The sequence below is a fragment of the Delphinus delphis genome, chromosome 3, assembly GCF_949987515.2.
Source record: "Delphinus delphis chromosome 3, mDelDel1.2, whole genome shotgun sequence".
Classification (NCBI taxonomy): domain Eukaryota; kingdom Metazoa; phylum Chordata; class Mammalia; order Artiodactyla; family Delphinidae; genus Delphinus; species Delphinus delphis.
Genome location: NC_082685.1, coordinates 86,228,148 through 86,241,068, shown reverse-complemented (window position 1 = coordinate 86,241,068; position 12,921 = coordinate 86,228,148). Strand labels below are relative to the sequence as shown.

General features: G+C 35.6%; 1 pseudogene; it reads left to right on the top strand.

Moving 5' to 3' along the window:
• The first annotated feature begins 2,026 nt into the window (after window positions 1-2,026).
• LOC132422151 (mesoderm-specific transcript homolog protein pseudogene) lies at window positions 2,027-3,047 on the top strand (annotated as a pseudogene).
• Window positions 3,048-12,921: the final 9,874 nt, after the last annotated feature.

Below are 12,921 nucleotides of genomic sequence, written 5' to 3'. Positions count from 1 at the left end.
GTAGGGAAATATCAAGCAGTCAAACATCTGCAAATAGGGTCCCCAAAAGAGACAAGAGAGATAAAAAGGCATGAAATAAATATATGAAGATACAATGGTTGAAGTTGTCTCAATTTGATGAAAAAATTAAAAAAGTAAAATTACAGATCTAAGAAGATAATTAAACCAGAATAAATTCAAAGAAAACTATGCCTAGACACATGATAGTAAAATTGCCATAAATCAGACATAAAGAAGGCAGGCAAAGAAATGAAAGCAGGCAAAGAAAAGCAACACAGTGCATGTAGAGGACCACAAATATGCATAAAACTGACTTCTTATCAGAAAATACTGGAGCCAAAGACATGCTAAATATATGAGCAAATAAATTCTTTTTAGTCTATGAATTTCTCTTTAAAAACAAGTGAAAATTAAAGCAAAAATAATATAATTGTAAGGTGCTTTATAACCAATGTAAAATGAAAATATTTGACAAATTAGAACAAAAGAAGGCTGTGAGTATACTGCTGTAAGATTTTTACATCTGTGATGTGTGATGTGCAAATTGTGCAATGATAAAATATTCTAAATAGACTCTAGTGAGATATTATTTTATTTAGTAGAGAAACCACTAAAATAATAATATAAAAAGGTACAGCTAAAAAGTATGAGCGAAAATAAATGAAACACTAGAAATATTCAATTAAACCAAAAGTAGACATCAAAAAAAGGAACAGAGGAACAAAAAACAAATGATACAAAGAATACATGGGTTAAAATAATAGACTTTAACCCAACCATACCAATAATTATATTAAAAGTAAATGGACTAAGTACTCAAATTAAAAGGCAGACATTGTATGCTTTCAGAAAGCAAATTCCAACCATATGCTCTCTACAAGATGCATACATTAAAAAAAGGCACAGAGATTGAAAGTAAAAAGATGGAAGATATATACCATTCAGCAATAAACATTAAAAAGACTGTTATGGCTGTATTACTATGAGACAAGGTATAATTCAAGACAACAGATATTACAAGAAATAAAGTGATATGTTGTATAGTAATAACAGGTCAACCAGCAGAATACAAAACAAGCTTAAATATGCACCTAATGAGAAATCATTGAAAAGTATGAAACAAAACTGATGGAACTAAAGAGAGAAACAGATAAGTCTACAATCATAGTTGGAATGTTAAACACATCTTTCATATTTACTAATAGAACAAATATACAAAAACAGTACAAATACAGAAGATGGGAAAAACATCAATCATTATCAGCTAATTGACATTAACATAAGACTGCAAAAAAACAAATTTTTGTCAAATGCCAGTAGAACACTCACCAAGGTAAAACATGTACCTAGATTCTAGACAATAAATCTCAATAGACTTCAAAAGACTGAAATCCTATGGAGTATGTTCTCTGACCACAAAGAATTTAATTAGAAATTAATAGAAATGATATCTAGAAAATTCTCAAATATTAGGAAATTAAGCAATACATTTCTAAATAAACAGTAAGTGGCAAAAATCAGAAGGAAATTTTAATTGAATAATAATGAAAGTAAAACATCAAAATTTATGAGATACAGTTAAGCAGTTCTCAAAGGGACATTTATAACTTTAAATGCCAATATCAGAAAAGAAGAGTTATAAAGTGAATCATCTAACTTACCACCTTAAGAAGGTTAAAAAAGCATCAGATTATACCCAAAGCAAGTAGAGAAAAGGAAGCAATAAAGAACAGAAATCCATGACTGACAAACATGGAGAAAATTAGCAGATCCAAAAGTTGGTTCTTTAAAAGACTAATAAAACAGAAACCATATGTGAAGATTAATGAAGAAAAAATAAAATTAGCAATAGCAGAATTGAATTAGTGGCTATTACTACAAAGTGTTCATATAATGGAATATTGTAAGCAACTTTATGCTAGTAAATTAGACAATAAAGTGAAAACATTTCTTGGAAAAAAAGAGACGCAAAAGCAGTTTGGCCCCAAACATGGAGTCTTGTAGCCCAGGTCTTACCTGAATCAGGATGAGGGAGTGGTGGGTCCACGTGGGGCTGTTGGCTGTGCCCCTGCTTGCGGCCTATCTGCACATCCCGCCCCGCCAGCTCTCCCCTGCTCTTCACTCATGGAAGTCATCAGGCAAATTTTTTACCTACAAGGGACTGCGTATCTTCTACCAAGACTCTGTGGGTGTGGTTGGAAGTCCAGAGATAGTTGTGCTTTTACACGGCTTTCCAACGTCCAGCTATGACTGGTACAAGATTTGGGAAGGTCTGACCCTCAGGTTTCATCGAGTGATTGCCCTTGATTTCCTAGGCTTTGGCTTCAGTGACAAACCGAGACCACATCACTATTCCATATTCGAGCAGGCCAGCATCGTGGAGGTTCTTTGGCGGCATCTGGGGCTCCCGAACCGTAGGATCAACCTGTTGTCTCACGACTATGGGGATATCATTGCTCAGGAGCTTCTCTATAGGTTCAAGCAGAATCGACCTGGTCGGCTTACCATCAAGAGTCTCTGTCTGTCGAATGGAGGTATATTTCTTGAGACTCACCATCCTCTCCTTCTCCAAAAGCTTCTCAAAGATGGAGGCAGGCTGTCACCCATCCTCACGCGACTGATGAACTTCTTCGTATTCTCTCGAGGTCTCACCCCGGTCTTTGGACCATACACCCGACCCTCTGAGAGTGAACTGTGGGGCATGTGGGCAGGGATACACAACAATGATGGGAACTTGGTTATCGACAGTCTCTTGCAGTACATCAATCAAAGGAAGAAGTTTAGAAGACACTGTGTGGGAGCTCTTGCCTCTGTATCTATTCCCATTCATTTTATCTATGGGCCACTGGATCCAGTGAATCCCTATCCAGAGTTTTTGGAGCTGTACAGGAAAATGCTGCTGCGGTCCACAGTGTCGATTCTGGATGACCACATAAGCCACTGTCCACAGATATAGAGGATCCCATGGGCTTCTTGAATGCATATATGGGCTTCATCAACTCCTTCTGAGCTGGAAAGAGTAGCTTCCCTGTATTACCTCCCCTATTCCCTTATCTGTTGTGTATTCCACTTAGCAAGAAATGCCCAAAAGAGGTCCTGGCCACCAAACACTTCTCTCACAAAAGTCCGCCTGACTCACACTGATGAACAGCATATAGTAAAAAGCCAGCAGAAGCTCTAAGGGTGACCTAATAGTCCACCTCCCATTCCTTTGACATCTGGTCAAGTGTATGGACTTGCCTTTGTCTTTGTGTTATTAGGAAATTCTGATGGGCACTACTGCTCACTGATGCAGAAAGATAGACAGACATTCTTTTGCATAAAAGGCTTTGAAACACTTCTATGGACTTTTCTGAAATATTTAGAAATGCTAATTTCTGGCCCTGATTGGAATTATCTAAAGGTGCCACCTTCACCTCACCTTGAATGGCTTTAATTCTCTAAGTGACACAGCTTCAAGTGAGAATGAGTCTCCCTTGTCATAACTTTGGATTTAGTTTCATTAGCTGCTTCTAACTGTAGTCATTTTGTTAGACTTTGGTTTCAATAATGCAGTATTCTAAGTATACTTTAAGACTATGATTTACCTACACGTATTATGTATGTATTTTATAAGAACACCAAACCAGCAGACACTTACTCTAGCAGAGTAATTTAACCTTATTAAACATGTTTCATTTCTGAGTAAATTGAACTAAAGCCAAGCTATTTACAGAATTTCCTAAAATCACAGAACATTAAGGACAGTAGTCTCTGTGCCAGAGATTTACTGTTATTTGCTGTTAGAACTGGTCTTTCCAGCTAATAACAGTCGGACTTGTCATACCTCAGTGCTTAGAAGCATGTCCATCCTGAGCCAGAGTGGAGAGGAGGGGATCGTTGTACAGTCCAAGTTACCAGGTAGAATATATACTGATTGCTTAACTTCTCGTTGGTTGTCCCAGAGAGGGTTCCTCATGTAGCTCGGCAATTCCTGTACTTTACAGATGGGAAAGTTCCAGAAACTTTAAGAACAAAGTCTGAAAGTTCTATGAGCAAATGGTGCTGAATACTTTTTTTTTAAGCCACAGTTTCATTGTCTTAGTTAAAACAGGATTATTAAGTGGTGATTTTAAATTCTTTTTTTTTATTAGCAACTTCAAGTATAACAACTGGAATAAGTGTTTATTTTCTATTAATAAAAATGAATTTTGACCAAAAAAAAGCAGTTTGTATTTTTAAAAAACTGACAAAAGAGGAAATAGAAAGATCTGACAAGCCCAACTATAAAAGAAATTGAATTTATAATCAAGAATATTTTCAAAAAGAAATCCTGGCTTATTTTGGCAATTTCTATTAAGCATTTAAGGAAGATGAAATCACTCTCACACAAAATATTTCAGAAAATAGCAGAGGAAGGAATTCTTTTCATCTTGTTTTTTGAGGACAATGTAGCCCTGAAAGCAAAGAATGACAAGGTATCATAAGAATCGAAAATTAGAACTCCTGGTTTCAGTTCTGACATGAAAGAGCTTAGAAGTCATCACTCCCACCCTTAAAAACAAGAAAAAAAGATAAATAAATTGAAAATCAAAAACTTTTCTTAGACCCCTGGGAGAAATGAGGCAACAGGACAAGCTGCCATCACAAATCTGGAGAGACAGACAAGTTCAGAGAGCCACAACTGAAGTTGGCTTTCCTAGAGCAAAAGCCATAACATGATAGGAGCACTAAATGGTAATTTTGATGAATTGCTAGAACCTGAGAGAAAACTAGTTTGAGAAACTCCTTGAGGGTGCAATCTTAGGAGGGGCTCGCACTTCTACTCCAGGAGCCCCACCAGATTCTCACAGTGAGGAGCCAAGAAAGATGTTCTCTTGGCTCTGGCAGGGCAGGGAGAGGTAGAGTAACCATTATGAAATATGCCCAAAGTGTTCTCCATAACAAATGCCTACTCTCCAATGAGAAAGACTTTACCAGAGCCTTATTCCACCTGGAAGAGGGACTTTTCTCTGATTCTAGCATAGAGATGAGAACTCTATGAAAGAATCAAAAGGAAATGGTAGCATCAAAAACACTGTAACAGAAATGAAAAATGCTTTTGATGGATTCATCGGTAGACTGGACACAGCTGAGGAAAGAATCAGTGAGCTTGAATATAGATTAATAAAACTTTCCAAACTGAAATGCAAAGAGGAAAAAGAATGAAAAAAAAAAATCAGAAAAGAACATCCAAGAACTGTGGGAGAAATTCAAATGGTACAACATATGCATATTCAAAATACCAGGAGGAGAATAAAGAATAGAGCAAAATAAATATTTTCATAATGGCCAGGAACTGTAGAAAGTTAATAAAATAGGCCAAACCACAGATCCAGGAAGCTCTGGGGTTACCAAGCAGGAAAAGTACCATAAAATATATATTTTGGTATATCGTTTTCAAACTGCAGGAGACCAAGGACAAAAAGAAAATCCTGAAAGAAACCAGAGTTGGGGCAGGGTTTGGCAGGAACTTTCCCAAAGAGAAACAAAGATAAGAATTTCAGCAGACTTCGCATCACAAATCATACAAGCAAGAAGGGAATGGAATGAAACATTTAAAGTATTGAAGGGGGGAAAAAACACCAATTATTCTTCAAAAGTGAAGGAAAAATTGAGATTTTTTTAGATGAACAAAAACTGAGGGAACTTATCAACAACAGAACTTCCCTGAAATAACTGTTAAAAGAAGTTCTTCAAGGAGAAAAAAATATATAGATCAGAAATGTGGATCTACATAAAGAAAGAAGGAACACTGGAGAAGGAAAAAATAAAGATAAAACAAGATCTCTTAGTTTTATTAATCTTAATTGATCTAAAATAGTTATATTTTATTTAAAGGAATGCAATGAATGCATGGTATATGCATAAGTGAAATGAATGACAATAATGTCATAAGGGATGAGATGGAGGAATTAGAAATACTCTAAGATCTCTGCAGTACTTGTGAAGTGCTATATGTTATTTGATGGTAGACTTAGGTTAGTTAATTTATACTGCAACCTCTAGGACAACCACTAACATCTTTTTAAAAGAAACATTAAAATGGAAAGAGAGAAGATGAAATGGAATCAAATGAAATGCTTAGTTAAAACCAGAAAAGGCAGGAAAACAGGGAAAAATAAAATTACAGGGCAATAATCTATCAAAAATAGACACGAAGATAAACAAAATATAGCAAATAGAATACAACAAAATATAAAAAGGTTAATCACAAGTGGGATTTACTAAACAAAGCTATTTCAACATTTGAAAATTAGTATAAATCACCACATTAATAGACTTAAAAAGTAAAATGTAATCATCTCAATCAATACAGAAAAAAGCAGTTGACAAATTTCAGCAGCTATTCATAATAAAAATTTTCAGCAAATTAAAAATGATAGGAACTTCTCTATTTGATTAAAAAAAACTTTACAGCTAGCCTCATACTAGTTCTTTATTAGTTATGGACTACAAAGGGTTAAATAACTAAATAAAATGAAGAGAAAAACATAGCCTTCAAATCTTGTCTCATTCTTAAATCCAGGTTCATTCAAGAGAAATTCAAGCCAAATAACATCTCAATAAAATTGGAGTGAACTTATAACTCCAATTATAACTTATAAGTCAGATATATTTTCTACTTAGTTTTACCCTTCCTCATAAATTTGTTATAAAACTGAAATTTATCAAAAATTACTGTTGCATTTCTGAAGGTAAAATAGTAATACAAAATCTGTCAGAAACAATGTAATAACTACAACAATTGTGAGGAAAAACAAATATTTTCTAACTATCCATTACTTTTGGATGAAATTGTTAAGTGCAGTGAGATCTGGGAATGAAGAGAAATCATAAATTTTACTCTTAGATCTGCAGCAACTCATTTGTGTGAATAAATTATATAACTTCTAAGTTTCTTGATTTAATTCATGTAAAGTATTTTATTAATTATATATACTTAACAGAAAAGTTCTAACATTTTATTAACCATGTATTGGACTGTCATACAAACATATACCCCAAGACAAAAAAAAAATGGTAGGAAGCTTTGTTATCTATAACACATAATGACTAGGCTTCATAGAATATAAACTTAGAGGGACTCAAGTACACTTCAAAAGATCATAAAATACTGAACTCTGATTCTCAAATTGTTTAAAAATCAGAAGATACTTTTGACATATTTTATGCCATTTGGCACTCTGTGATATTTCAAAATACCTCACCTTTAAGTTTCAGAAGATTTCAACATGAAAGTCTTCTAGAAAGCTAGGCTTTATAGAAGTAATTCTCAGCATACTGATTTGGAATCAACAAAAACAGTTTACAAATAACAGTTACTTCAAGGCCAACCCAGTTCATAAAATCTTCATTTCTGAGAGCTGCTGAAGCAAAAATGTTCTGAACTGTGATGTTGTCGTGTTAGTGTACACAAAGCCCGGTCTCTGATCTCTGTTTCATAACCAGTATTTAGAAACCATTTGAACGACGCAACGATATTCTCTGTTGTAAAGTAAAATAAAAATTTCATCAAATATATCTATTTACTGGTATGGTTGTGCTAACTTACTTTTCCAAAGCTAATTAACAAACCTCTGATGACTAACTCAGTTCAGGCTATATAAATTCATGCCTTGGTATAGTCTGTATATATTAAATGGTGGGAGATAGTTTCTTCACTGAGTTTAGAAAAAACTTAAATTTTAATCCATGTAAAATAAAGGCAGATAATCTGATTTGACATATCTTGAGAAGCCTGGAGGCTAGAAGAACCCCACTGGGCCAGTAGATGATTAGTTAATAAAGAGAAAGCAGCCTGACACCAAGGTGAGCAGTAATTAAACCTGTAGTGAAATTCTCTAATAGAATTCAATAAAGTGGCACATTGTTAGCAGAACAGTGTTTCTTCAAATGGCATTGATGGGTACACCTCAAAGTGAGCAGAGACTCTGTTCAAGGAAAAATGCAGATGCTTCTTCTATGAATTTACTGCTCCCTGGGTCATGTTCTGTACAGGCAGTATATCGGATATTCAGTGTGTTTGATTTCCACTGCTTTTCATAATTAATGCAAAGAGAAAGTATTGAGTTATATCTTCAGTTCATTCATTTATTTTTCATTGCAACGATGGGTTTGATTTGGTTTTGTGGATGTAGGGGTGGAAAAACTTTCCCTTCTCTTCTAGGTTCTTTGGCTGGTCTAATAAATTGACATAAGACAGATTAACAGGAGAAAAAAAAGTTCCATAACTTGGGTACTTCCAGTATATATGGAAGAGACCCAGCAAAAATGAGCAACTCTCTAAAATGGCTGAAGCCATCACTTTAAATATTATCTTCAGCTGAAGACAAAAGAAGATGTTGCGGTTGGGGAGTCAGTTATGGGAGGTGAGCAGGAAAAGCACAGTAACCAAACATACGGTTATGCAGATTTGTCATTGCCTTCTCCACTGGTAATAGTTTCTAAAGATTTAGTCATCCTTCTCTTCCCAGTACAGCCAGGGAAATACCAGTGCAAGTGGCGATTTCCCTTATAAATCTAAATTTTCCTTTTTCTTAGAAAAGGAAAACTTTTATGCAGTTCCCAGAGCTTTTCTGTATGCTGTTTCTTAAAAATAATCAGCCTAAAGTAATCAACATGCTAAAGAGGCGTATTTTGGGTTATATATTTTTCTCCCCTGAAGTGCTAAAATCTAGAATTCCAAAGGTGAATAAAACAAAGCCGTTGTCATAAAGGGCCTTGAATATCACAGTCAATCCAGAAGTATAAATACATTTCAAAGTATAAAGGCCTACAGGGAGAAAACCCCTCACTCAGCCTGAGAGTATAAGGAAAATAGAGAGAGATGACCTTGAGGAGGAGTCTTAAAGGAAGACTAGATATTTGTCAGATAGGGAAAGGCATTTCAGGCACAGGGAACTGAATGTGAAAAAAGTATGAAGTTATGAAAATTAATGACAGTTCATGAAGCCATAACGCTGTTAGCTTGGCTTGTGGGCTGTTGAACACAGGCAAATGCAAGTAAACCCAAGAGGTAAGAAAGGATCAAATTGTGAATAGCTTTTGACTGTTGATGTAAACTTGTTCCCATGGACAACTGAAAAATAGAGTGTTCCTCAACTGAGCAGGGTAAGAAAAGAACATGATTGGAAAGGAACATGATTGCAGGTTTTTATGGCTCCCAGGAAGCAATGAATTACTCTTTTCAGACTCACACTTACTTGCAAGGTGCCTGAGCATCAGTAAAGAAGGAAAAAATATATAAATATTTCACAATCATAAAACGGTGAAATATTTATGTAAATAATGAAGATGGAGAAATGGGGTGAGACAGGAAGATGAGAGACCAGTTAAAACTGTCCAGTCTAGTTCTGATAAAACAAGGGTCAGGACTAAGAAGCAGCAGTGGGGAGAAAGCAAGGAGAAATGAGGAGGTTTGCAATAAAACAAACATGTCTTAATGGTAAGCTGGAGGGAGAACATGAAGAGGAAATTGTCAAAGATGACGACTAGTTTTTTGCTTTGGGAGAAGAGGTTTAATGGCATTTTTAAGCATCACTGAGAATTTAAGGGGAAAAACAGTATTAAATTTATAGGGTGCATGGAGAACTCTGGACAGGGGCTTCCCAAAAGACATTTTTGAAAGGAAAAATTGTCAAAACCCCTGCCTCCTGTTTTGTTTTGTCTTATCATTTGCACTAATCATCTGTATCCAGACTGCACTTATAAAATTCTTTCAGGTGTCCTTTTGGTCATCTGACTTCTTCTTGCAAATATCATGTGTTTGTTTTCATAGATTCTGTATCTTTCAAAAACTGAACACTGAATTTTCTAGAATAGAAAACAGAGAAGTTTAAGCAAGCTTGTTTCTCATGATAGCACGTTAAACCCTGCAGGAATATATCAAAATTAGCGTAAGATTACTTAGCTACTTTATCCGCCAAATAAATAAATAAATAAATAAGTAAGTAAGTATGCCCATGTTCCCATGTTTAGAAGAAGTGTGGGCTCAGTGGATTGCAAGGCTATCCCCTGAAGTAGAAATAAACCTCTGGAGAGATCTTTTCTGCTAACCAAAGGTGAAACCAGAGACATTTCTGCCCCCTTAAGAGGCTTCAGAAGCTAAAAGGGATTGGAACAGAAGGTGAAGGACAGTGTGACAGATGGGAGTCCTCCATTTTCCTCTAGAGAAAATTCTGCTATGTGCCCCTCACACCGTCCTCCATGCCTCTCAGGACCCAAAAAAGCTTCAAAATCTATTAAGAAAGATTTCTTATTTCAGCTGAATGAAAGAGCTCAGCATTAATTGAAATATAAGAGTTAAGGTATGTACTTAGCCCTATGATTTTTTGTGTGTGTGCTGATGTAATAATGATGATGTAATACCATCTGGAATAAAGACAAAGGTTACATCAAGTTGAAAATTATATTCCTAAGCCTTACTTATGGTAACAGGTTCAAGCAAGTTCTCAATTGTCATTAGTAGCTCTTGATCTGAGAATTCTTTGGCTCGTCAGCAAATGCCGTGCTTCTTCCAAATAGCTCACTTCCATTCCTCTGCTCAGGCCCCAGGCTCTCACACAGAGGCTTCCTAATGACCTGCAGCCCAATCTTAAACTCACCACATCGCTGCAGTATGTCATATTCCATCAGGAGCTACTGTGCAAATAACATATTTCCATTTTTAAAGTCTGAAAAATGTCACAAAAAGCTTTTGGCATTTACATGACTCAGTCTTACACCCTCTAATTCTCTCTGCAGCTAATTTCTTATGTTCGATACATATCCACCACAGGAAACCAGGAATAACGATTACAGGAAAAACTGAAGTTCGACAGCCCAGCCATTAGCATTCAGAAGTCTAAAGAATAGGGATTTAAATGGCACTATCGACAGTTATTTCTTACATAACGAAAATCGGGGCTGTCAACATGTGAGACATTAAAAAATATTCAGTAATTTCAGTTATAGCCCGTAGGGTTTTTTAATGCATTCCTGAGAACTAGCAAAAATCTACAAAGATGTGCACCAAGAGGACCTAATAGATCAGAGGAGTGAAATTACATTCAATGGGTAAAACAGCTTGCTGTATGTTCTGTAACTACTGATCTTATCTCTCATAAGCATGCCCCATGCTTCGTTTAATGTTGGACCACACTCATTGAGAGAGGAAATTCACGCTTGCATTTTATGAGGCTCACATGCCAAATCCACATTGTTTCCATTTCTTCTGTCTCACTTTACATAGATTGGGCTTTTATCTTTCTGCTGAATAACATTTGTTGTTTTATTTTCCACTGCTTAATATACAAGGGCTTACCAAAGGAAATGGAGAGACCAGTGGCAGGTCTGTTTTAGCCCCCAGGAAGAGATTCAAATACACTCTGAAAATCTGCTTATTCAAATTTGGTTACATTGCATGCATGACCCCAGTGGGAAAAATGTGCACGATTCATAACTGCTCATTGTTGAATTGTCTGAAGTTAGGTAAAATAGCACAAGTTCCCAAATAGTATCATGATATGCTATGTGTGCAGCACGCCAACACAAGCTAAGCAACAAACAACTTTTATTTTCTTTTTAAAAGCACAACTGCCATGCCACAGCTGTCTACAACCCAGATCTTTAATTCATTGATTGATTCTCATATAACTGATTGGCTAATTGTTAAGATGTACAAGTGACTAAACAACTGACCTTCATAATTTGATTTTGTCTGCAAAACTATTCAGCTAGCTGGAGTCACCTACAGAACAAGCAGTTTGTCTTCTACTGGTACTTTCCCTGCAAAAATAAAAGCTGACCACAAGCATGGCAAATATCTATTATGGAAGAAGCATCATTTCTTTCACCTTTATGTATCTTCCTAGGTCAACATGAAGGATAGGGTTCTTGGATGATACCTTTACACTAGATTGTTAGCTTAATCATTAACATATTTCCAAGTCAATCTAAATTTTTAAATTAAAATCAGGCTCTAGTAAGGCAGTTTCCTAGAGGACTCAAGCAGAAGACTCAGGACAGAAGGACTCAAGCAGATTTTCACTAATGTGATGATCAGACTAAATACCTTTGATATAAACAACTGTATTTCAGATAACTGTGTGTGCATTTATAATAAATACCAATTGGCTAGAGTACTGCCAGATGGCTTTTTTATTCAAATTCATCCTGACTTGCTTCTGAAAAAATTTACGTTATAACCGATAGACCTTGTATAATTTTGCCTCAATAGTAACAGCTCAGTTGTGATACTGATGCCGTTACACAGTTGCCTCAATTAGAAGACACACTAAGGGCTATGTTAAAAGGTCATCATGAAAGCAGTGAATACATCTCCATCATATATATGTGTGTGTGTGTGTGTGTGTGTGTGTATATATATATATATACACACACACACACATATATGTATATGTATATGTATGATAATTTATATTTTAAATTAAATTTTAGGATCAGAGAGATTTTAAGAACCTATTTTATCCTGGTGGGAAATGATTTAAGGGAAACAAGCGCTGAGAATTTCCTATGTTCCACCCCCTAACTCTTCAAAGAATAATCTCCCCCATTGGTTGACATTCTTTTCCTATTTAATAAATATGTACTGAATGTCTTCCATATTCTCACCCCCTGATGGGAGCAGAGATGTTTACAAGAATACTTAAGCCTTCAAAGTAGCTTTCTAATATTCATTCACTAATCCATGCATTCATTCAGCAAATATTTATTATATATTATGAAGCAGATACTGTGATGCTGATAAAGTAATAAAAAATGGACTCTGCATATGGACTTGACATTGTAACTGTGGAGACCAACACACCCACAGATATTTAGTATGTGCACATTATGTTAAGTGCCAATTACAGTATGTGCCAGATACCCTAGCAACGTAATGAGAAAATGGACTCATTC